The sequence below is a fragment of the Nerophis ophidion genome, linkage group LG29, assembly GCF_033978795.1.
Source record: "Nerophis ophidion isolate RoL-2023_Sa linkage group LG29, RoL_Noph_v1.0, whole genome shotgun sequence".
NCBI lineage: Eukaryota > Metazoa > Chordata > Actinopteri > Syngnathiformes > Syngnathidae > Nerophis > Nerophis ophidion.
In genome coordinates, this window is record NC_084639.1 from 6,857,684 (window position 1) to 6,882,525 (window position 24,842).

General features: G+C 40.1%; 1 protein-coding gene and 1 long non-coding RNA gene across 5 annotated transcripts in view; one reads left to right on the plus strand and one right to left on the minus strand.

The window, feature by feature from the left end:
- Positions 1–24,842, minus strand: part of diaph2 (diaphanous-related formin 2) — a 1,158,885-nt gene that overhangs the window by 91,786 nt on the left and 1,042,257 nt on the right. The window lies entirely within an intron of this gene.
- On the plus strand, positions 8,294–14,893 carry LOC133546038 (uncharacterized). Its single transcript, XR_009804967.1, has 2 exons — positions 8,294–8,436; positions 13,526–14,893. It is a non-coding gene; the product is annotated as an uncharacterized LOC133546038 (long non-coding RNA).

A 24,842-nucleotide genomic window follows, 5' to 3' on the forward strand; every position in this document is an offset into this window, starting at 1 on the left:
TAAACGAAGGACTACAATTTCAACTAGAGATGTCCGATAATGGCTTTTTTGCCGATATCCCGATATTGTCCAACTCTTAATCACCGATACCGATATATACAGGCGTGGAATTAACACATTATCATGCCTAATTGTGTTGTGATGCCCCGCTGGATGCATTAAACAATGTAACGAGGTTTTCACAAAACATAAATACCCAGAATCCCATGCAGCACTGACACTTCCGGGACGCTACAATATACACAGCCCCCTAGTGGTCAATTGTACGGAATATGTACTGTACTGTGCAATCTACTAATAAAAGTCTCAATCAATCAATCAATCAGAACTGCAAAGACTTTCAAAATGTGCACTATACTTATTTTCACCAAGTTTTGAGGCAATCACTTGTCTTTTTTGTGAGTTTATACAATACAGAGTACCGATAAAAAGCCAACATAGAAAATAACGGTGAAGAAAAGCCACTTCTTTGCCCAAATTGGACTCAGAGATGGATGAATAAGTAGGTAATTAAACAAAGGACTACAATTTCAACTAGAGATGTCCGATAATGGCTTTTTTGCCGATATCCCGATATTGTCCAACTCTTAATTACCGATACCGATATATGCAGGCGTGGAATTAACACATTTTGTTGTGATGCCCCGCTGGATGCATTAAACAATGTAACAAGGTTTCCACAAAACATAACAAATACCCAGAATCCCTTGCAGCACTAACTCATCCGGGACGCTACAATATACACCCCCCCAGTGGTCAATTGTACGGAATATGTACTGTACTGTGCAATCTACTAATAAAAGTCTCAATCAATCAATCAATCAGAACTGCAAAGACTTTCAAAATGTGCACTATACTTATTTTCACCAAGTTTTGAGGAAATCACTTGTCTTTTTTGAGAGTTTATACAATACCGAGTACCGATAAAAAGCCAACATAGAAAATAACAGTGAGGAAAAGCCACGTCTAGGCTAAAATTGGACCCAGAGATGGATGAATAAGTAGGTAATTAAACAAAGGACTACAATTTCAACTAGAGATGTCCGATAATGGCTTTTTTGCCGATATCCCGATATTGTCCAACTCTTAATTACCGATACCGATATATACAGGCGTGGAATTAACACATTTTGGTGTGATGCCCCGCTGGATGCATCAAACAGTGTAACAAGATTTTCACAAAATATAACAAATACCCAGAACCCTTGCAGCACTAACTCATCCGGAACGCTAGAATATACACCCCCGCTAGTAGTCAATTGTGCGGAATATGTACTGTACTGTGCAATCTACAAATAAAAGTCTCAATCAATCAATCAATCGGAACTGCAAAGACTTTCAAAATGTGCACTATACTTATTTTCACCAAGTTTTGAGGAAATCACTTGTCTTTTTTGTGAGTTTTTACAATACCGGGTACCGATAAAAAGACAACATAGAAAATAACGGTGAAGAAAAGCCACTTTATGGCCAAAATTGGACTCAGAGATGGATAATTAAGTAGGTAATTAAACGAAGGACTACAATTTCAACTAGAGATGTCCGATAATGTCTTTTTTGCCGATATCCCGATATTGTCCAACTCTTAATTACCGATACCGATAAATACAGGCGTGGAATTAACACATTTTGTTGTGATGCCCCGCAGGATGCATTAAACAATGTAACAAGGTTTTAACGAAACATAACAAATACCCAGAATCCTTTGCAGCACTAACTCATCCGGAGCGCTAGAATATACACCCCCGCTAGTAGTCAATTGTGCGGAATATGTACTGTACTGTGCAATCTACATATAAAAGTCTCAATCAATCAATCAATCGGAACTGCAAAGACTTTCAAAATGTGCACTATACTTATTTTCACCAAGTGTTGAGGAAATCACTTGTCTTTTTTGTGAGTTTTTACAATACCGGGTACCGATAAAAAGACAACATAGAAAATAACGGTGAAGAAAAGCCACTTTATGGCCAAAATTGGACTCAGAGATGGATAATTAAGTAGGTAATTAAACGAAGGACTACAATTTCAACTAGAGATGTCCGATAATGTCTTTTTTGCCGATATCCCGATATTGTCCAACTCTTAATTACCGATACCGATATATACAGGCGTGGAATTAACACATTTTGTTGTGATGCCCCGCAGGATGCATTAAACAATGTAACAAGGTTTTCACAAAACATAACAAATACCCAGAATCCTTTGCAGCACTAACTCATCCGGGACGCTACAATATACACCCCCCCTAGTGGTCAATTGTACGGAATATGTACTGTACTGTGCAATCTACATATAAAAGTCTCAATCAATCAATCAATCGGTATCGGTTGATATCGGAATCAGTAATTAAGAGTCGGACAATATTGGAATATCGGCAAAAAAGCCAATATTGGACATCTCTAATGACAATAATATGACTGAAACAACCCAGGGCAACAACTGAGACGTGTGCAGTGGTGGAGGTAGCGGCAAGGAAACAAAGTTATCCGAGTAACTGCCGCTAATTTGATCGGGATACGCTCAGACAGAAAATCAAGTTTTAATGAAGAGCCGAGTGGTGGGAGAAATTAAGCATCACCCCAAAGAGCTGGCATTAAATGTTTATAAATGACATTGACGAGAAGCCGAGAGCTCGGGGACCATACTGATGTTTGGTCCGTCAGGCTGCAGACTTTGACCTCATCCGCCGAGGTAGAGAGGAAAACGACAAAAGTGGGTCGGGGAGGGGGGGGGGGGGGGGGGGGGGGGGGGCGACGACGTTGGAATGATGCCAGGAGGATGGATTGAAAAAGGAGGCAGGAGGAGGCAGAAGGGTGGCGGGGGAGGAGGGTGGGGGGGGGATGGTCTCGGCAATGCGACAGCGGCTCGTGACAAGAGCGGCAGAACAAACCGGCGCTGACTCGTGGGCTCCTTCATTCACTAGTGAGATCCGATCCAGAAGGACAGCCCACCATATGGGATGGCACAACTTATTCATCCAATCACTTGGACGGCAAACAGGACCAGACCAGTAGATGGGGTGTGTGTGTTCTTGTATTTCTACCCTTCTTGAGACATCAACAAGGAAAAGTTCCGACGATATGGGGACCGGTGAACAAGTTAGGACCAAAACCATGGTCCCAATACGGAAAACCATTGCATCTAATAGAGAATGTCTCATTTGCACCCCCTGGTGGTGAAATATGTCAAAATTAGGGGGACTTATCAAATTGACTGGTCAACATATGAAATAACAAGTGTGTGTAAGAAATCGAAATGCGCACCTTTTGGCCAAAACTTATTAAAACAATGAAATACATATGTGTATCGGGCTTTACGGTGGGAGAGGGGTTAGTGCGTCTGCCTCACAATACGAAGGTCCTGCAGTCCTGGGTTCAATTCCAGTTCTCGGGATCTTTCTGTGTGGAGTTTGCATGTTCTCCCCGTGAATGCGTGGGTTCCCTCCGGGTACTCCGGCTTCCTCCCACCTCCAAAGACATGCACCTGGGGATAGGTTGATTGGCAACACTAAAATTGGCCCTAGTGTGTGAATGTTGTCTGTCTCTCTGTGTTGGCCCTGCGATGAGGTGGCAACTTGTCCAGGGTGTACGCCGCCTTCCGCCCGATTGAAGCTGAGATAGGCGCCAGCACCCCCCGCGACCCCAAAAGGGAATAAGCGGTAAAAAATGGATGGACATATGTGTATCGAGACATACTGTAATAATTTAAAGTGAAGTGAATTATATTTATATAGCGCTTTTTCTCTAGTGACTCAAAGCGCTTGGACGGCAAACAGGACCAGACCAGTAGATGGGGGTGTGTGTGTTCTTGTATTTCTACCCTTCTTGAGACATCAACAAGGAAAAGTTCCGACGATATGAGGACCGGTGAACAAGTTAGGACCAAAACCATGGTCCCAATACGGAAAACCATTGCATCTAATAGAGAATGTCTCATTTGCACCCCCTGGTGGTGAAATATGTCAAAATTAGGGGGACTTTTCAAATTGACTGGTCAACATATGAAATAACAAGTGTGTGTAAGAAATTGAAATGTGCACCTTTTGGCCAAAACTTATTAAAACAATGAAATACATATGTGTATCGGGCTTTACGGTGGAAGAGGGGTTAGTGCGTCTGCCTCACAATACGAAGGTCCTGCAGTCCTGGGTTCAATTCCAGGTTTGCATGTCCTCCCTGTGAATGCGTGGGTTCCCTCCGGGTACTCCGGCTTCCTCCCACCTCCAAAGACATGCACCTGTGGATAGGTTGATTGGCAACACTAAAATTGGCCCTAGTGTGTGAATGTTGTCTGTCTCTCTGTGTTGGCCCTGCGATGAGGTGGCAACTTGTCCAGGGTGTACCCCGCCTTCCGCCCGATTGAAGCTGAGATAGGCGCCAGCACCCCCCGCGACCCCAAAAGGGAATAAGCGGTAAAAAATGGATGGACATATGTGTATCGAGACATACTGTAATAATTTAAAGTGAAGTGAATTGTATTTATATAGCGCTTTTTCTCTAGTGACTCAAAGCGCTTGGACGGCAAACAGGACCAGACCAGTAGATGGGGGTGTGTGTGTTCTTGTATTTCTACCCTTCTTGAGACATATACAAGGAAAAGTTCCGACGATATGAGGACCGGTGAACAAGTTAGGACCAAAACCATGGTCCCAATACGGAAAACCATTGCATCTAATAGAGAATGTCTCATTTGCACCCCCTGGTGGTGAAATATGTCAAAATTAGGGGGACTTTTCAAATTGACTGGTCAACATATGAAATAACAAGTGTGTGTAAGAAATTGAAATGCGCACCCTTTGGCCAAAACTTATTAAAACAATGAAATACATATGTGTATCGGGCTTTACGGTGGCAGAGGGGTTAGTGCGTCTGCCTCACAATACGAAGGTCCTGCAGTCCTGGGTTCAATTCCAGTTCTCGGGATCTTTCTGTGTGGAGTTTGCATGTTCTCCCCGTGAATGCGTGGGTTCCCTCCGGGTACTCCGGCTTCCTCCCACCTCCAAAGACATGCACCTGTGGATAGGTTGATTGGCAACACTAAAATTGGCCCTAGTGTGTGAATGTTGTCTGTCTCTCTGTGTTGGCCCTGCGATGAGGTGGCAACTTGTCCAGGGTGTACCCCGCCTTCCGCCCGATTGAAACTGAGATAGGCGCCAGCACCCCCCGCGACCCCAAAAGGGAATAAGCGGTAAAAAATGGATGGACATATGTGTATCGAGACATACTGTAATAATTTAAAGTGAAGTGAATTATATTTATATAGCGCTTTTTCTCTAGTGACTCAAAGCGCTTTGAATAGTAAAACCCAATATCAAATTTTTACATTCAAACCAGTGTGGGTGGCACTGGGGGCAAGTGGGTTAAGTGTCTTGCCCAAGGACACAACGGCAGTGACAAGGATGGCGGAAGCGGGGATCGAACCTGCAACCCTCGAGTTGCTGGCACGGCAGCTCTACCAACCGAGCTATGAAAAATAAAAATAAAAAACAAATTTTTCTCACAATATGTCGATTTTTTCTTTTAAAATTGAGAACAATTTATCATATTATTTCCGCTTCTGTAATATTGCAATATTTTCTCGTAAAATTATTACTTTTTTTTATGTAAAATGATTACTTTTTAATGCAAATTGGTGACATTTGTCATATAAAATTCCAACTTGTATCACAATATTGCTCAATTTGTTTTGTTGTTTTTGTAAAATAGTGACATTTTGTGAGTAAAATTATGACTGTGGTCATAATTTTGCCAAGTCAAATTCCGATTGTTGTTACAACTTTGCCAAAACTTAAAAGTTTTCTTATAAAATTGTGACTTTTGTCGAGGAAAATTACGACTCATTTCAAAAAAATTTTAACATTTTAAGTATTTCTTGTAAAATTGTGACTGTTATTGAGTATAATTCCAACTTTTATCATAATATTACACAAATGTAAATTTTTTTTGTAAAATTTTGACTTGCGTTGAGTAAAATCACAACTTTTATTATAATACTGCCAAAACTGAGTTTTCTTGTGAAATTGTGACCTTTTTCTTGTCAAATTTAATTTTTTTCTAATTGACTGTGTGTTGCTTTTAAAAGTGGTCCTCCTCTGGTCAACATATGAAATAACAAGTGTCCATAAAAAATTAAAATGCATCCCCTTTGGCCAAAATTGTTTTTAAAAATATATGTGTAGAGAGACATACTATAATAACTTGGAAGTAAATAAAAAAACAAAAAATAAATAAACCTAAATTAACTAAAAGCAGTCTCTAACAATATATTGACTTTTTTCTTATAAAATTGGGAACAATTTTTCATACTCTTTCTGCTTGTGTAAGATTTTCTCTTAAAAGTACTACTTTTTTGATGTAAAATGATTACTTTTTAATGCAAAATGGTGACATTTGTCATATAAAATTCCGACTTGTATCACAATATTGCTATTTTTTTTGTTCTTCTTGTAAAGTAGTGACATTTTTTAGTACAATGACGACTTTTGTCTTTGTTTTGCCAAGTAAAATTCAGATTATTATTACAATATTGCCAATATTTTAAAGTTTTCTTATAAAATTGTGACTTTTGTCAGGTAAAATTATGACTCTTTTCAACAATTTGCCAACATTTAAATTGCGACTGTTATTGAGTGAAATCCCAACTTTTATCGTAATATTGCACACATGTTCAGTGTTTCCTGTAAAATTTTGACTTGCGTTGAGTAAAATTATGACTTTTATTATAATACTGCCAAAATTCTATATTTTTCTTGTGAAATTGTGACCTTTTTCCTATGAAATTCGAATTTTTTCAAATTGTGCGTCGGTTTTAAAAGTGGTCCCCTCTGGTCAACATATGAAATAACAAGTGTGTGTAAGAAATTAAAATGCATCCCCTTTGGCCAAAATTTATAAAAACATATATATGTGTAGAGAGACATACTGTAATAACTTGGAAGTAAATAAAAAAACAAAAAATAAATAAACCTAAATTAACTAAAAGCCGTCTCTGACAATATATCGACTTTTTTCTCATGAAATTTGTAACAATTTCTCATAGTCTTTCTGCTTGAGTAAGATTTTCTCTTAAAAGTATTACTTTTTGATGTAAAATTATTACTTTTTAATGCAAAATGGTGACATTTGTCATATAAAATTCCAACTTGTATCACAATATTGCTATTTTGTTGTTCTTCTTATAAAGTAGTGACATTTTTGACTACAATGACGACTTTTTTCCTCGTTTGCCAAGTAAAATTCCGATTATTATTACAATATTGCCAATATTTTAAAGTTTTCTTATAAAATTGTGACTTTTGTCGAGTAAAAGTATGGCTCTTTTCAACAATTTGCCAACATTTAAAGCTTTTCTTGTAAAATTGCGACTGTTATTGAGTAAAATTCCAACTTTTATCATAATATTGCACACATGTTCAGTGTTTCCTGTAAAATTTTGACGTGCGTTGAGTAAAATTATGACTTTTATTATAATACTGCCAAAATTCTAAGTTTTTCTTGTGAAATTGTGACCTTTTTCTTAGGAAATTCCAATTTTTTCAAATTGTGTGTCGGTTTTAAAAGTGGTCCCCCTCTGGTCAACATATGAAATAACAAGTGTGTGTAAGAAATTAAAATGCGCCCCATTTGGCCAAAATTAATTAAAAAAAAACTACAAAATAAATATGTATATCGAGACATACTGTAATAACGAAGTAAATAAAAAAATAAAAAATTTAAAAAAATAACTAAAAGCAGTCTTTCACAATGTGTCGACTTTTTTCTTATGACTTCTGTCGAGTAAAATTACGACTTTTTTTCATAAAATTGCCAACATGTTGAGCATTTCTTGTAAAATTGCGACTGTTATTGAGTACAAGTCCAACTTTTATCATAATAATGCACGAATGTTCGGTTTTTCTTATAAAATTTCGACCTGCGTTGAGTAAAATTACAACTTTTATTATAACACACCCAAAATTAAAAGTTTTTCTTGTGAAATTGTGACCTTTTCCTTGTGAAATTCCAACACATTTTTCACAACAAGCTTTGTTTATATTGGCATAGTATGTATATATTATTAATGTCGTAAATGCAAATATTTATATATCTAGAAAGGGTGGTCCTAAAGAGGTAGGCATTTTTCAGAGGTCTCAAGAAGGTAAGAAAAACACAAATGCGTGTGTGTGTGTGTGTGTGTGAGAGAGAGAGAGAGAGAGAGAGAGAGAGAGAGAGAGAGAGAGAGAGAGAGAGAGAGAGAGAGAGAGAGAGAGAACAGGCTTGTTTCACCAACATGACAGCCAATGAAAGGGGAAGTCAGGAGACTGATCCTGCTGCTTAAAACAACAGTTGGTAGCAAATTAAACGCCACTTGCAAGAGGAAAGTAGTCATTCGTGTTTTGTTTTGGGAGACGTCAACAAACAACCGTTGATCAGCTGACAGAAGAACTCTTTCCGGGTAATGCACAATATCAAATTATGATTCAAAACTACTGAATAGAAGAGCTGGTCAACAATCCACCTTAAAGGCCTACTGAAATGAGATTTTCTTTTTTAAAAGGGGATAGCAGATCCATTCTCTGTGTCATACTTGATCATTTGGCGATATTGCCATATTTTTGCTGAAAGGATTTAATAGAGAACATCGACGATAAAGTTCGCAACTTTGTGATAAAAAAAGCCTTGCCTGTACCGGAAGTAGCAGACGATGTTACAATCATGGCCACCAGCAGCGAGAGCGATTCGGACCGAGAAAGTGACGATTTCCCCATTAATTTGAGCGAGGATGAAAGATTTGTGGATGAGGAAAGTGAGAGTGAAGCAATAGAAAAAAAAAAGGACTATACAGTGGGAGCGATTCAGATGTTATTAGACACATTTACTAGGATAATTCTGGAAAATCCCTTCTCTGCTTATTGTGTTACTAGTGTTTTAGTGAGATTATATGGTCGTACCTGTACAGCCTGAAGGTCGGCCCCGCACCTTTCTTCAGCACCAGTCGACAGGTGGTGGCGATGCCCATCTCTGCCCTTCGCAAGGGACCCTCTTTGAAACACGATCTTTCAAAATGATCGCTGGTGTACTTTGTATGTGTGGTCCAGACAAAAAAATGTTTCTGTATTTTTGGTCCAATATGGCTCTTTTAACGTTTTGGGTTGCAGACCGCTGCACTAGCCGGAGTTATTATATCAGACATTTTAGATGCAGGTTGATATAATCTGATACTTGTCCTTTTGTCGATATCGAGCTGATATCAATATGGTATCCGGGAACTCCTTCCCTAATATTTGTCATCATTGGACTTCGCCTGTTCCGTCAAGCTGTCCAGTTCTCCTCACCACCCCCGAGTGGTAGACTAGGTCAGCATGGCGACCAAATTATCATCTCCTGCAACGTAACGACAGGCTTTTTTTTTTTTTTTTTCTAGGTCACTTCATTTTCCATGTGGTGCACGGTCGTTAGGCATCCGTGATTCAGATGCTAATGGCACAGTTATCAGCAGTCAGGACCCGGTGAATAATGGGACTTACAACAAAACGCATGGACCGCGCGTAAGGAAATGAAAGAGCGTCTCTTTTTCCACTCCGCTGATTTCATTATAGACACTATTATTGGCTTAGAATGGCAACATCTATTATCTGGAATCAGAGTTTTATATTTTAGTTTGATGCGCACGGACTTCTACTACTGTAGTGCCTCATCAAATGTTGCTGCCCTAAATAAGGCAAATAAGAGAGCCTTCGGGCAGTGGTCACATATAGGGACTATAATGCAATTTAATGCAATTAGTTTTTCGACTTTAGACGTCTCAGTTGCGGCCGTTATTCATTTGGACTGAATCAAAATTAGCATAATAGTTAAATGTATATATATATATATATATATATATACATACACATACATATATATATATACACACATACATATACAGTATATACATACATACACATATATATATCTACATACATACACATACAATGGTTTATATAGGGCACAGAGTGCGTGGGTACAGGCAGGCGTAGAGGCGTGGTGATTGGCTCATGTGTTACCTAGGAGGTGTGTCCGTCTGTGGCGGCATGTTGAAAGGATTTCACTGCGCTTGTTGAGGGATGACCACCCAGACCTGTCATCCCTCAACAAGCGTAGTGAAATCATTTCAACATGCCACCACAGACGGAAACACCTCCTAGGTAACATATGAGCTAATCACCATGCCCCTACGCCTGCCTGTACCCACCCACTCTGTGGCCTATATAAACCATTGTATGTGAATGCTCCCATTAAAATCTCCTGATGATTGAGGGAACCCCTCATGAAACAGTTCTGTAGAGATGAAGTAGTCTTGTGATTTTTCCCACACATACATATTGCGCTCTACCACGGTATCGATCACTATTCTCTGGAAAATCCAATCAAGACATACATACACACACACACACACACACACACACACACACACACACACACACATACATATATATATATATATATATATATATATATATATAAATATATATATATATATATATATAAATATATACATACACATATCTATATATATATATATATATATATATATATATATATATATATATACATACATACATACATACACACACATGTATATATATATACATACACATACATATATACATACATAAATACATTATATGTATGTATGTATACATTATACTTTCAGGATAATACAAATTGTTAGACACTTTGACCCAGCTGCTTATGAGCGTTTGCTTCTTTTTTTGTACGAGCAGACCATAAGCTTCGAAACAGAAGAAAGAAAGAAATGGGGCGGCATAGCTCGGTTGGTAAAGTGGCTGTGCCAGCAACTTGAGGGTTGCAGGTTGGATTCCCGCTTGTGCCATCCTAGTCACTGCCGTTGTGTCCTTGGGCAAGACACTTTACCCACCTGCTCCCAGTGCCACCCACACTGGTTTAAATGTAACTTAGATATTGGGTTTCACTATGTAAAGCGCTTTGAGTCACTTGAGAAAAGCGCTATATAAATATAATTCATTTCACATACATACATACATACATACATACACATACATATAAAAATATATACATATATACATACACACCCTTATATATATATATATATATATATATATATATATATATACACATATATATGTATATATATACATACATATATATATACATATATATGTATATTATATATATATATATATATATATATATATATATATATATACATACATATATATATGTATATTATATATATATATATATATATATATACATACATATATATACATACATACATATACATATATATATATATATATATACATACATACATACATACACGTTTTGACGTTGGAACGGGATCAAACCCGTGAACGGTGCGGGAATTACGGATGACCGAAGAACTGAGAGGAAGAGGAAGAAGAATAAGACTAAATGGATAAAAAAGATGGCGCGGTATAACAAAAGTGTGAATGCCTTTTGGCATGCAGACAATTATTAGAGCCCTCCGAGGCATGCAGTATGTCGCTCGTCTTTGACGAGATGTTGACGACAGCTAAATGCCAACACTGTAAAGACACCCAGTTATTTGCCGTCCACTTAATTGATCGTGGCTCTCCTGTAAAGGAAGGACGAAGAACGTAAAAAGAAAACAGAATTCAAGAATAGACGGAAGTGAGACTGGCTGTGAATAAGACTCGCTGACAATGTGATAACCTCTGCAGATGTTGAATGCGCTCCTTTCTGTGAGTAAATGCTACCCCCGGTTTGTCTGGACTCATTCATTTTGTTTCTTAACAACATAGACTAAAGTCTCCTTGCGTGGAACGTAGGCTTTTTGTTGCAGTCTAAAACCACTACCCAGCGGTCACAAGACATTGAAACAACATTGAGAACTTGGAAGGTGATGGCAACAAAAAGACAACAAAACAAGCAACCCACACATCCTCACAAAAAGTTCAACATTTATCAAAGTTTAATTTCTGCTATAAGAGAGATTAACAATCCAATTGATTTGTATGTTTGTTTACTTAATTACAAACCCCGTTTCCATATGAGTTGGGAAATTGTGTTAAATGTAAATATAAACGGAATACAATGATTTGTGTGATAGCAAAAATACTTGGACTCGTTTTAATTGATGATGTTCTGTGAACGGGTCGCCAAAAGTTGTTTATTGGGCTCAGGAATGTGACACTTAGTAAGAGATCAAGTTCTGTCTCCTGTGTCTTTGATGTAACATGTGGACTTTAGTTGACCTGGGCATATGTGTCAACTATTCCTGACCCCCAACAGAGCTAAATTGTTCCCCTTTCCTGAGTGACCCCCCCCCCCCCCACCCCCCCCTTCTGGGCAAATGACACCCTCTCCTTCTTCACAGGACTTTGGGTATTCATTCCACTGGTGTACTGTAAGTAAATGAGCATGGAGGGTGGGAGTTCTGAGAATGTATAATTGCCATGTCAAATTCTAAAGGAGTTAGAACAAGCTGGAATGAAAGGACGTGTCGTTCTGGTTTGGTCTCGCTTTGCAAAGCTTGTTATTATTTGTTTGTTACTTTAATAAATCATTTTAAAGCTATTTGTCACTAAAGGATCGTCTTTAAGAAATGTCCATGACATTTGCAAATGAATTTCAACCCAAATTCAGTTGAATATGCTACAAAGACAACATATTTAATGTACAAATTGATAAACATTGTTTTTTTGCAAATAATCATTAACTTTAGAATTTGATGCCAGCAACACATGCCAAAGAAGTTGGGAAAGGTGGCAATAAATTCTGATAAGGTTGAGGAATGCTCATCAAACACTTATTTGGAACATCCCACAGGTGTGCAGGCTAATTGGGAACAGGCGGGTGCCATGATTGGGTATAAAAACAGCTTCCCAAAAAATTCTCAGTCTTTCACAAGAAAGGATGGGACGAGGTACACCCCTTTGTCCACAACTGCATGAGCAAATAGTCAAACAATTTAAGAATTGCAATAAATTTAGGGATTTCAACATCTATGCTCCATAATATCATCAAAAGGTTCAGAAAATCCGGAGAAATCACTCCGCGTAAGCGGCACGGCAGGAAACCAACATTGAATGACCGTGACCTTCCACCCCTCAGACGGCACTGTATCAAAAACCTGCATAAATCTCTAAAAGGATATCACCACATGGGCTCAGGAACCCTTCTGAAAACCACTGTCACTAAATAGGGTTGGTCGCTACATCTGTAAGTGCAAGTTAAAGCTCTACTATGCAAAGCGAAAGCCATTTATCAACAACATCCAGAAACGCCGCCGGCTTCTCTGGGCCCGAGATCATCTAAGATGGACTGATGCAAAGCGGAAAAGTGTTCTGTGGTCAAATTATTTTTTGTAAATACTGTGAAAAAAGGTCTCATATTTGTTTTTTCTAGCAAGAAAATTGCCCTTGTTATTAGTGAGAATGTACTTATTTGAAGGTATTTTGGAGCTCATTGAGTTTAGCTAATTTTACTTGTTTCGGAAAGTCTTGACAAGCCAAATTTTCTTGTTCTATTGGCAGATATGTCCCCTCCTCCCTTGTGGAGGGGGTCTGGTCCGATGACCATGGATGAAGTACTGGCTGTCCAGAGTCGAGACCCAGGATGGACCGCTCGTCGGGACCCAGGATGGACCGCTCGTCGGGACCCAGGATGGACCGCTCGCCTGTATCGGTTGGGGACATCTCTACGCTGCTGATCCGCTTGAGATGGTTTCCTGTGGACGGGACTCTCGCTGCTGTCTTGGAGCCACTATGGATTGAACTTTCACAGTATCATGTTAGACCCGCTCGACATCCATTGCTTTCGGTCCCCTAGAGGGGGGGGGGATGCCCACATCTGAGGTCCTCTCCAAGGTTTCTCATAGTCAGCATTGTCACTGGCGTCCCACTGGACGTGAATTCTCCCTGCCCACTGGGTGTGAGTTTTCCTTGCCCTTTTGTGGGTTCTTCCGAGGATGTTGTAGTCGTAATGATTTGTGCAGTCCTTTGAGACATTTGTGATTTGGGGCTATATAAATAAAGATTGATTGATCATTGATTGATTGAGATAATTTTGCTTAGTTCAAGTAAAATACCCCTCATTTTAGTATTTTGTTTACCCCTGTTTATGAACACTGACATTTTGCAGTGTGGTTCAGCTCGCTATGGTGCACTTTGATCCGTACTGCATAAAACTTTGATCCGGAGTTGTTGTGTTATATTTAGCGGCACGAGAGATGAAATTGTGTACTGAAGAGAATTAAGCTGAACTATCTATCTAAGAACGTACTGTAAAAAAACATGTTCCAGACCAAAGGGCTTTCCAGCCTCTTTCTGCTACGAATGACTATCTTGCTCCTCCTCCAAGAAACTATACGACTACAATGCATCTCCAGTATAATCCCTACATTAGCTGAGGATGGTATCTGTCCGCGCGCTGGCGAAGGTAGCCGAGAAACAAAGTGGATAACGGTATCTTTTCAAGCCATATAGCGCGACAGTCGCCCTTTGTATTTTTTTTTTTTTATCGGCGTTGGTTCTGGCGCATTTGGAAGTTAAGCAAATTGGTTCTGCTTTCATGGAAATGCAGTGCCGCTATGGTTTATGTTCAACACAAGGATAAAACATGATTGTCCTGCCTAGAATATCTGGCTTTGGTTAGATTACCCCTGGTTTTCTTTTTCTGGGCTATGGTGTGCTTCAGGCCACAAAAATGCTTTGCCTCCAAGTGAGAGTGGAACAGATATTGTCCCGGCATTAGAAGTGTAACAAACAGTTCAGGGTGTCCCTCCAGTGTTGCCGTAAGGCTGTGACGTAAGAGGTCTATATAAAGGCGGGTTGTTGAAGAAGGTGATAGATGGGTATGGAGATAGGTGTAAAGAAGGGAACAATAAAGTGGTGGAGACCGGACCTGCTCTCATGACTCCCTTTTATTATTTTATTTTATCAGTACCCAAATTATGCGAACCCAGGACACTCGGCTACAGAAGCTTGGGAATCATAGATTCTCAAAGTCATCATAAATTATACAGGATTAGGTCTATGGTTGTTCTTTCATCCAGGTCATTGTATTCTCGGAGCATTCAATCTTCCTCAACTGGACTGTTTGGTTCGTCTCTCATCTAAGTAAACTTCATAAGTTCATGCTCTTAAACTTAGGTTAGTCAGATCCAGTCTAGCAGCTGGTGCCAAAACCGAAAATATTTACATTCCAACACAAGGAGGGTGTGTCAGTAAAGGAGTAAAAAAGCAATCCCAGACATGCTCTCTTTGTGTGGGAGTATCAATAGTAGGGCTTTCGGCACCAGCTTCGATGACTAAATCCGACCAATTTTAACCTAAGACTGGATCTGACAAATCTAAGTCTAAACCTAGATCTGATATGTCTCAAGCTACATCTGACCAATCTAAGGCCAACTCTAGATCTGACCAATTTAAGTCTAAAGCTGGATCTGACCAATTTAAGTCTAAATCTAGATCTGACCAATTTAAGTCTAAAGCTCGATCTGACCAATCTACGCCTAAAACTAGATCTGATCAGTTGAAATCTAAACATAGATTTGACAAATCTAAGTTTAAAGCTAAATCTGACCAATTTAAGTCTAAAGCTAGATCTGACCAATTCAAGTCTAAAGCTAGATCTGACAAATTTAAGTCTAAAGCTAGATCTGACCAATCTAAGCCTAAATCTACATGTGATCAGTTGAAATCTAAACATAGATTTGACTAATCTAAATCTAAAGCGAGATTTGACGAATTTAAGTCTAAAGCTAGATCTGACAAATCTAAGCCCAAAACTAGATCTGATCAATTGAAATCTGAACCTAGATTTGACTAATCTAAGTCTAAAGCGAGATCTGACCAATTTAAGTCTAAAGCTAGATCTGACCAATTTAAGTCTAAAGCTAGATCTGACCAATTTAAGTCTAAAGCTAAATCTGACCAATTCAAGTCTAAAGCTAGATCTGACAAATATAAGCCCAAAACTAGATTTGATCAATTGAAATCTAAACCTAGATTTGATTAATCTAAGTCTAAAGCGAGATTTGACCAATTTAAGTCTAAAGCTAGATCTGACCAATTTAAGTCTATAGCTAAATCTGACCAATTCAAGTCTAAAGCTAGATCTGAAAAGTCTAAGCCACAAACTAGAACGGATCAATTGAAATCTAAACCTAGATTTGACTAATCTAAGTCTAAAGCGAGATTTGACCAATTTAAGTCTAAAGCTAGATCTGACCAATTCAAGTCTAAAGCTAGATCTGACAAATCTAAGCCCAAAACTAGATCTGACCAATCTAGGCCCAAAACTGAATCTGATCAATTGACATCCAAACCTGGATTTGACTAATCTAAGTCTAAAGCTAGAACTGACCAGTCTTAGTCTAAATCAAGATCTGACTAATCTAAGTCTAAAGCCAGATCTGACCAATCTAAGCCTAATACTAGAGCTGACCAATTTAAGTCTAAATCTATATCTGACTAATCTAACTCTAAAGCATTTGACCAATCTAAGCCTAAAACTAAATTTGTTCAGTTTAAGTCTAAACCGAGATTTGACTTATCTAAGTCTAAAGCTAGATATGACCAATCTAAGTCTAAAGCTTGATCTGACCAATCTAAGTCTAATGCTACATCTGACAAATCTAAGTTTAATGCTAGATCCGACCAATCTAAGTGTAAAGCAGGATCTGACCAATCTAAGTCCAAAGTTAGTTCTGACCAAGAAAAGTCTAAGAATAGATCTGACCAATCTAATAAGTCTATGAGCATGAACCGATAAAGCCTACTCTGGTGACAGGTGAAATGTAGGGGCAGAACCCCTCCTGACCCAGGCTTGCCCTCCTTGTGTTGGGGTATCAATAGCTTCGATGACTACATCTGACCAATCTAAGTCTAAACCTATATCTGACCAATCTAAGTCTAAAGCTTGAGCTGAACAATCCAAGCCTAAGACTAGATCTGACCAATCTAAGCCTAAGACTAGATTTGACCAGTCTAAGTCTAAACCTAGATCTTACTCATCTAAGTCAAAAGCTAGATCTGACCAATCTAAGTCTAACGCTCGATCTGACCAATCTCAGTCTAACGCTCAATCTGATCAATCCATGTCTAAAGCTAGATCTGACCAATCTGAGCCTAAGACTAGATTTGACCAGTCTAAGTCTAAACCTAGATCTGACTCATCTAAGTCAAAAGCTAGATCTGACCAACCTAAGTCTAACACTCGATCTGACCAATCTAAGTCTAACGCTCGATCTGATCAAACTAAGACTAACGCTCGAACTCATCAATCTAAAACTAACGCTCGATCTGACCAATCTAAGTCTAAAGCTAGAGCTGATCAATCCATGCCTAAGACTAGATTTGATCAATCTAAGTCCAAACCTAGATCTGACTCATCTAAGTCAAAACCTAGATATGACCAATCTGAGTCTAACACTCGATCCGACCAATCCAAGTCCAACGCTCGATCTGACCAATCTAAGTCTAATGCTCGATCTAATCAATCTAAGACTAACGCTCGATCTGACCAATCTAAGTCTAAGGCTATTGCTGATCAATCCAAGCCTAAGACTAGATTTGATCAGTCTAAGTCTAACCCTAGATCTGACTCATCTAAATCAAAAGCTAGATCTGACCAACCTAAGACTAACGCTCGATCTCATCAATCCAAGACTAATGCTCGATCTGTTCAATCTAAGACTAATGCTCGATCTGACCAATCTAAGTCTAATGCTAGCACCAGACCAATCTAAGACTAACGCTCGATCTCATCAATCTAAAACTAACGCTGGATCTGACCAATCTAAGTCTAAAGCTAGAGCTGATTAATCCATGCCTAAGACTAGATTTGATCAGTCTAAATCCAAACCTAGATCTGACTCATCTAAGTCAAAACCTAGATATGACCAATCTGAGTCTAACACTCGATCTGACCAATCTAAGTCAAATGCTCAATCTAATCAATCTAAGACTAACGCTCGATCTGACCAATCTAAGTCTAAGGCTATTGCTGATCAATCCAAGCCTAAGACTAGATTTGATCAGTCTAAGTCTAAACCTAGATCTGACTCATCTAAATCAAAAGCTAGATCTGACCAACCTAAGACTAACGCTCGATCTCATCAATCCAAGACTAATGCTCGATCTGATCAATCTAAGACTAACGCTCGATCTGACCAATCTAAGTCTAATGCTGGCTCTGACCAATCTAAGTCTAACGCTCGATCTGACCAATCTAAGTCCAAAGCTAGTGTTGACCAACCTAAGTCTAAGACTAGATCTGACCTACCTACTAAGTCTATGAGCGTGAACTGATGACAGATGAAACATCTTCTAAGACAAAATCAAGTTGCGACCGATTGAATGTCCTGAGTATACGGGGTTAGCATTGTGGACTCTACTCACAAAAATTCAACTCCTATCCCGACTTTAGAAATAGAAAAAGAGCTCAACCAGCCGGGACTTCTGCTCAATAAACATCTGAAAGACTCAAACGGCATTTAATTAATCCTTTGGTTTGTCTTAGAAGACGTTTCACCTCTCATCTGTGTAGGCTTCATCAGTTCATGCCATTAGACTTAGATCAGTCAGCTCTAGTCCAATTGCTTGGTGGGACTACACTATATTTATCCGATACAGGAGCGAACGTGTCCTGGCAAAAATGGTTTCACTCTCGTCTGGTGCAAAAACGGCCGCCGTTAAGATGCAAAGAAGAGAAACTTCAACCAGCACTCCCACGGTCGTTCGAATGGGAGACAGATTGCATTCTCGGACAAACTGAACAGGTCGGTTCCTGTGACGATACTGCATGTCCGCTGTTGGCGTGATCCCAGGATGCAGAGATGTATAAGGTACCAGGCAGAAAAGAAAAAAAAAAGTAACTCCAGTCCAGAAGGAACTCGGAAATCACCGGCCCAGCATGCGATAAATAATGAACCGGCACTGAAGGAGTGAACAAGGTGAAACAAAATAGAGCTAATTAATAACGAGAAACAGGTGTGCTGGCAGGACAGGGAACACAATGTAAAAAGGCCAGAATACCAAACAGGTAATGCCACCAGGACAGAAAATGATACCAGACTCATCGCATAATTCCACAGTATTCTGGACTTCTGTGTTGCTGAATCTTTTGCAATATGTTCAATGAATAATGGAGACGTCAAAGAAGAAAGCTGTAGGTGAGAAGCGGTGTATTGCGGCCGCCTTTAGCAACACAAACACAGCCGGTGTTTCATTGTTTACATTCCCCAAAGATGACGGTGAAGCTTTACTATAGAACAGAGCGGTCAGGTGAAACTAAATAGAGCTAATTAATAACGAGAAACAGGTGTGCTGGCAGGACAGGGAACACAATGTAAAAAGGCCAGAATACCAAACAGGTAATGCCACCAGGACAGAAAATGATACCAGACTCAAGAAAATAAGGAACAAAGTCCAAGCTGTCATGTGGGATCATGACAATTGCGATGATCTGTTTTCATCGCATAATTCCACAGTATTCCGGACTTCTGTGTTGCTGAATCTTTTGCAATATGTTCAATGAATAATGGAGACGTCAAAGAAGAAAGCTGTAGGTGAGAAGCGGTGTATTGCGGCCGCCTTTAGCAACACAAACACAGCCGGTGTTTCATTGTTTACATTCCCCAAAGATGACGGTGAAGCTTTACTATAGAACAGAGCGGTCAGGTGGAACTAAATAGAGCTAATTAATAACGAGAAACAGGTGTGCTGGCAGGACAGGGAACACAATGTAAAAAGGCCAGAATACCAAACAGGTAATGCCACCAGGACAGAAAATGATACCAGACTCAAGAAAATAAGGAACAAAGTCCAAGCTGTCATGTGGGATCATGACAATTGCGATGATCTGTTTTCATCGCATAATTCCACAGTATTCCGGACTTCTGTGTTGCTGAATCTTTTGCAATATGTTCAATGAATAATGGAGACGTCAAAGAAGAAAGCTGTAGGTGAGAAGCGGTGTATTGCGGCCGCCTTTAGCAACACAAACACAGCCGGTGTTTCATTGTTTACATTCCCCAAAGATGACGGTGAAGCTTTACTACGGAACAGAGCGGTCAAGAGCGAACACGGTTGGATTGGACCACACACACAAAGTACAGCGTATTATGCAGCGATCATTTCGAAAGATCGTGTTTCGAAGAGGGTCCCTTGCGAAGGGCAGAGATGGGCATCGCCACCACCCATTGACTGGTACTGAAGAAATGTGAAGGGCCGACCTTCATGTTGTACAGGTACAACCATATAAGCGCACTAAACACTAGTAACACAATAAGCAGATAAGGGATTTTCGAGAATTATCCTAGTAAATGTGTCTCATAACATCTGAATCGCTCCCACTATATAGTCTTTTTTTTCTTTTTCTAGTGCTTCACTCTAACTTTCCTCATCCACAAATCTTTCATCCTCGCTCAAATTAATGGGGATATTGTCACTTTCTCGGTCCGAATCGCTCTAGCTGCTGGTGGCCATGATTGTAAACGATGTTCAGATGTGAGGAGCTCCACAACCCGTGACGTCACGCGCACATCGTCTGCTACTTCCGGTGCAGGCAAGGCTTTTTTATTAGCGACCAAAAGTTGCAAACTTTATCATGGATGTTCTCTACTAAATCCTTTCAGTAAAAATATGGCAATATCGCGAAATGATCAAGTATGACACATAGAAAGAATCTGCTATCCTCGTTTAAATGAGAACATCTCATTTCAGTAGGCCTTTAAGTCATTGGTGAAATCCTTCAAATGATTCCGTTTACTGTCCAATACTTGCTAGATGCAGTATTTGCGGTCTTTATTTATAACCTTCAAGAAAAAAGGGATTTTTCTCCACAATGTAAGCAACCCATCTCTAAGAGAAGCTGCCCTTCCCCCCTTTTCGGACCGCCCAACTTCATCCCACAAAAGACAAGTATGCATGAATGAAAACGGTGATAAATCAAGGCCTTTTCCTTGCACAGTATGCTTGACCTACTTGAGCACAATGCTATTGAAGAGTACGAGTAGGCCTTTGTTTTGAGGTATTTTCTCGCATTCCACACCTAAAAAATACAGATGACATTTTATGTGTTCAGATTATGCGTATTCAAATGAGCCAGAACTACCCTTACCCCGGTTATGACGCATTATTACAATCTTAAAGGCCTACTGAAACCCACTACTACCCACCACGCAGTCTGATAGTTTATATATCAATGATGAAATATTAACATTGCAACACATGCCAATACGGCCTTTTTAGTTTACTAAATTGCAATTTTAAATTCCCCGCGAAGTGTCCTGTTGAAAACGTCGGTATGATGACGCATGCATTGTAGCGGACATTATTTTCCAGCCCGATCCAAGCTATAAGTAGTCTGCTTTAATCGCATAATTCCACAGTATTCTGGACATCTGTGTTGCTGAATCTTTTGCAATTTGTTCAATTAATAATGGAGACGTCAAAGAAGAAAGCTGTAGGTGGGAAGCTTTTAGCCTTTAGCCACAAAAACACGGCCGGTGTTTCCTTGTTTCAAATTCCCGAAGGTGAAGCTTTACTATGGATCAGAGCGGTCAAGCGAAAACGGATCTCGACTACATGTCAACCGGCAGTTTTCGGTGAGAAAATTGTGGTAATAAGTCGCCTCTAACCGGAGACATCAGCGGAGCTTCCGTCCTGCTGCAGCTGCCGTGAATTCCCTCAGAGAATTTGGTGTCAACACACCCGTGGCCCGGTGGCAGAGGGGTTAGTGCGTCTGCCTCACAATACGAAGCTCCTGCAGTCCTGGGTTCAAATCCAGGCTCGGGATCTTTCTGTGTGGAGTTTGCATGTTCTCCCCGTGAATGCGTGGGTTCCCTCCGGGTACTCCGGCTTCCTCCCACTTCCAAAGACATGCATCTGGGGATAGGTTGATTGGCAACACTAAATTGGCCCTAGTGTGTGAATGTGAGTGTGAATGTTGTCTGTCTGTCTGTGTTGGCCCTGCGATGAGGTGGCGACTTGTCCAGGGTGTACCCCGCCTTCCGCCCGATTGTAGCTGAGATAGGCGCCAGCGCCCCCCGCGACCCCAAAAGGGAATAAGCGGTAGAAAATGGATGGATGGACACCCGTGGCCACACCCCTCCGACTTTCAGGTACTATTTAATGTCACTAAAACACTAGCAACACAATAGGCAGATAAGGGATTTTCCAGAATTATCTTAGTAAATGTGATTCGCTCCCACTGCAATCGGCCTTTTTTTTCTAGTCCTTCACTCTAAATTTCCTCATCCACTAATCTTTCATCTTCGCTCAAATTAATGGGGAAATCGTCGCTTTCTCGGTCCGAATCGCTCTCGCTGCTGGTGGCCATGATTGTAAACAATGTTCAGATGTGAGGAGCTCCACAACCCGTGACGTCACACGCAAAACATGTGCTACTTCCGATACAGGCAAGGCTTTTTTATCAGCACCAAAAGTTGCGAACTTTATCGTCGATGTTCTCTACTAAATCTTTTCAGCAAAAATATGGCAATATCGCAAAATGATCAAGTATGACACATAGAATGGACCTGCTATCCCCGTTTAAATAAGAACATCTCATTTCAGTAGGCATTTAATTCAAATGGATACAAAATCAAAAAAGCAGCTTTTTTCTCCTTCAGGCCGAATCAGTTTTTATTCCAAGACATGTGTAAGCTGATTAAAACAGCCAACAAAGACCGGGAGAAATATGCCACATCCTTCAGGACTAAGATGCCGACTCTCTTCCACTGCCTAAGTCCTTGTGACCTTTCTTCATTGGCCTCATCCATTCTCCCCATCAAGTTATTTTTCTGTGCATTCCCATGTCGCACACACAACTGCAAAAAGCTTGCTTTTGTTCATTTTCTTTCCATGGTCAAAAGTTTACATACACTTGTAAAGAACATAATGTCATGGCTGTCTCGAGTTTCCGATCATTTCTACAACTCTTATTTTTTTTGTGATGGAGTGATTGGAGCACATACTTGTTCACAAAAAACATTCATGAAGTTTTTTTTTTTTTATGAATTTATTATGGGTCGACTGAAAATTTGACCAAATCTGCTGGGTCAAAAGTATACGTACAGCAATGTTAATATTTGGCAAGTTTCACTGCAATAAGACGCTTTTGGTTACCATCCACAAGCTTCTGGTTGCATTTTTGACCACTCCTCTTGACAAAATTGGTGCAGTTCAGCTAAATTTGTTGGTTTTCTGACATGGACTTGTTTCTTTAGCATTGTCCAAGACGATGGGAAGGCCATTCTAAAACCTTAATTATAGCCTGATTTAGCCATTATATTATCAATCAATCAATCAATCGTTTACTTATATAGCCCTAAATCACTAGTGTCTCAAAGGGCTGCACAAACCACCACGACATCCTCGGTAGGCCCACATAAGGGCAAGGAAAACTCACACCCAGTGGGACATCGGTGACAATAATGACCCAGTGGGATGTCGGTGACAATCATGACTATGAGAACCTTAGAGAGGAGGAAAGCAATGGATGTCGAGCGGGTCTAACATGATACTGTGAAAGTTCAATCCACAATGGATCCAACACAGTCGCGAGAGTCCAGTCCAAAGAGGATCCAACACAGCAGCGAGAGTCCCGTTCACAGCGGAGCCAGCAGGAAACCATCCCAAGCGGAGGCGGATCAGCATCGCAGAGATGTCCCCAGCCGATACACAGGCAAGCAGTATATGGCCACCGGATCGGACCGGACCCCCTCCACAAGGGAGAGTGGGACATAGAAGAAAAAGAAAAGAAACGGCAGATCAACTGGTCTAAAAAGGGAGTCTATTTAAAGGCTAGAGTATACAAATGAGTTTTAAGGTGAGACTTAAATGCTTCTACTGTGGTGGCATCTCGAACTGTTACCGGGAGGGCATTCCAGAGTACTGGAGCCCGAACAGAAAACGCTCTATAGCCCACAGACTTTTTTTGGGCTTTGGGAATCACTAATAAGCCGGAGTCCTTTGAACGCAGATTTCTTGCCGGGACATATGGTACAATACAATCGGCAAGATAGGATGGAGCTAGACCGTGTAGTATTTTATACGTAAGTAGTAAAACCTTAAAGTCACATCTTAAGTGCACAGGAAGCCAGTGCAGGTGAGCCAGTACAGGCGTAATGTGATCAAACTTTCTTGTTCTTGTCAAAAGTCTAGCAGCCGCATTTTGTACCAACTGTAATCTTTTAATGCTAGACATGGGGAGACCCGAAAATAATACGTTACAGTAATCGAGGCGAGACGTAACAAACGCATGGATAATGATCTCAGCGTCTTTAGTGGACAGAATGGAGCGAATTTTAGCGATATTACGGAGATGAAAGAAGGCCGTTTTAGTAACGCTTTTAATGTGTGCCTCAAAGGAGAGAGTTGGGTCGAAGATAATACCCAGATTCTTTACCGTGTCGCCTTGTTTAATTGTTTGGTTGTCAAATGTTAGAGTTGTATTATTAAATAGAGTTCGGTGTCTAGCAGGACCGATAATCAGCATTTCCGTTTTTTTGGCGTTGAGTTGCAAAAAGTTAGCGGACATCCATTGTTTAATTTCATTAAGACACGCCTCCAACTGACTACAATCCGGCGTGTTGGTCAGCTTTAGGGGCATGTAGAGTTGGGTGTCATCAGCATAACAGTGAAAGCTAACACCGTATTTGCGTATGATGTCACCTAGCGGCAGCATGTAGATGCTGAAGAGTGCAGGGCCACTTTTGACGTGTATTTGAGGTCATTGTGTCGGAACAGCCAACCGCGCCCAAGACACAACCTCTCCTGTCCAAAGGCAAAACCCAGTAACTCAACGTTGGTCCAAACTGAGCTGATAATAATTTTGGAGTTC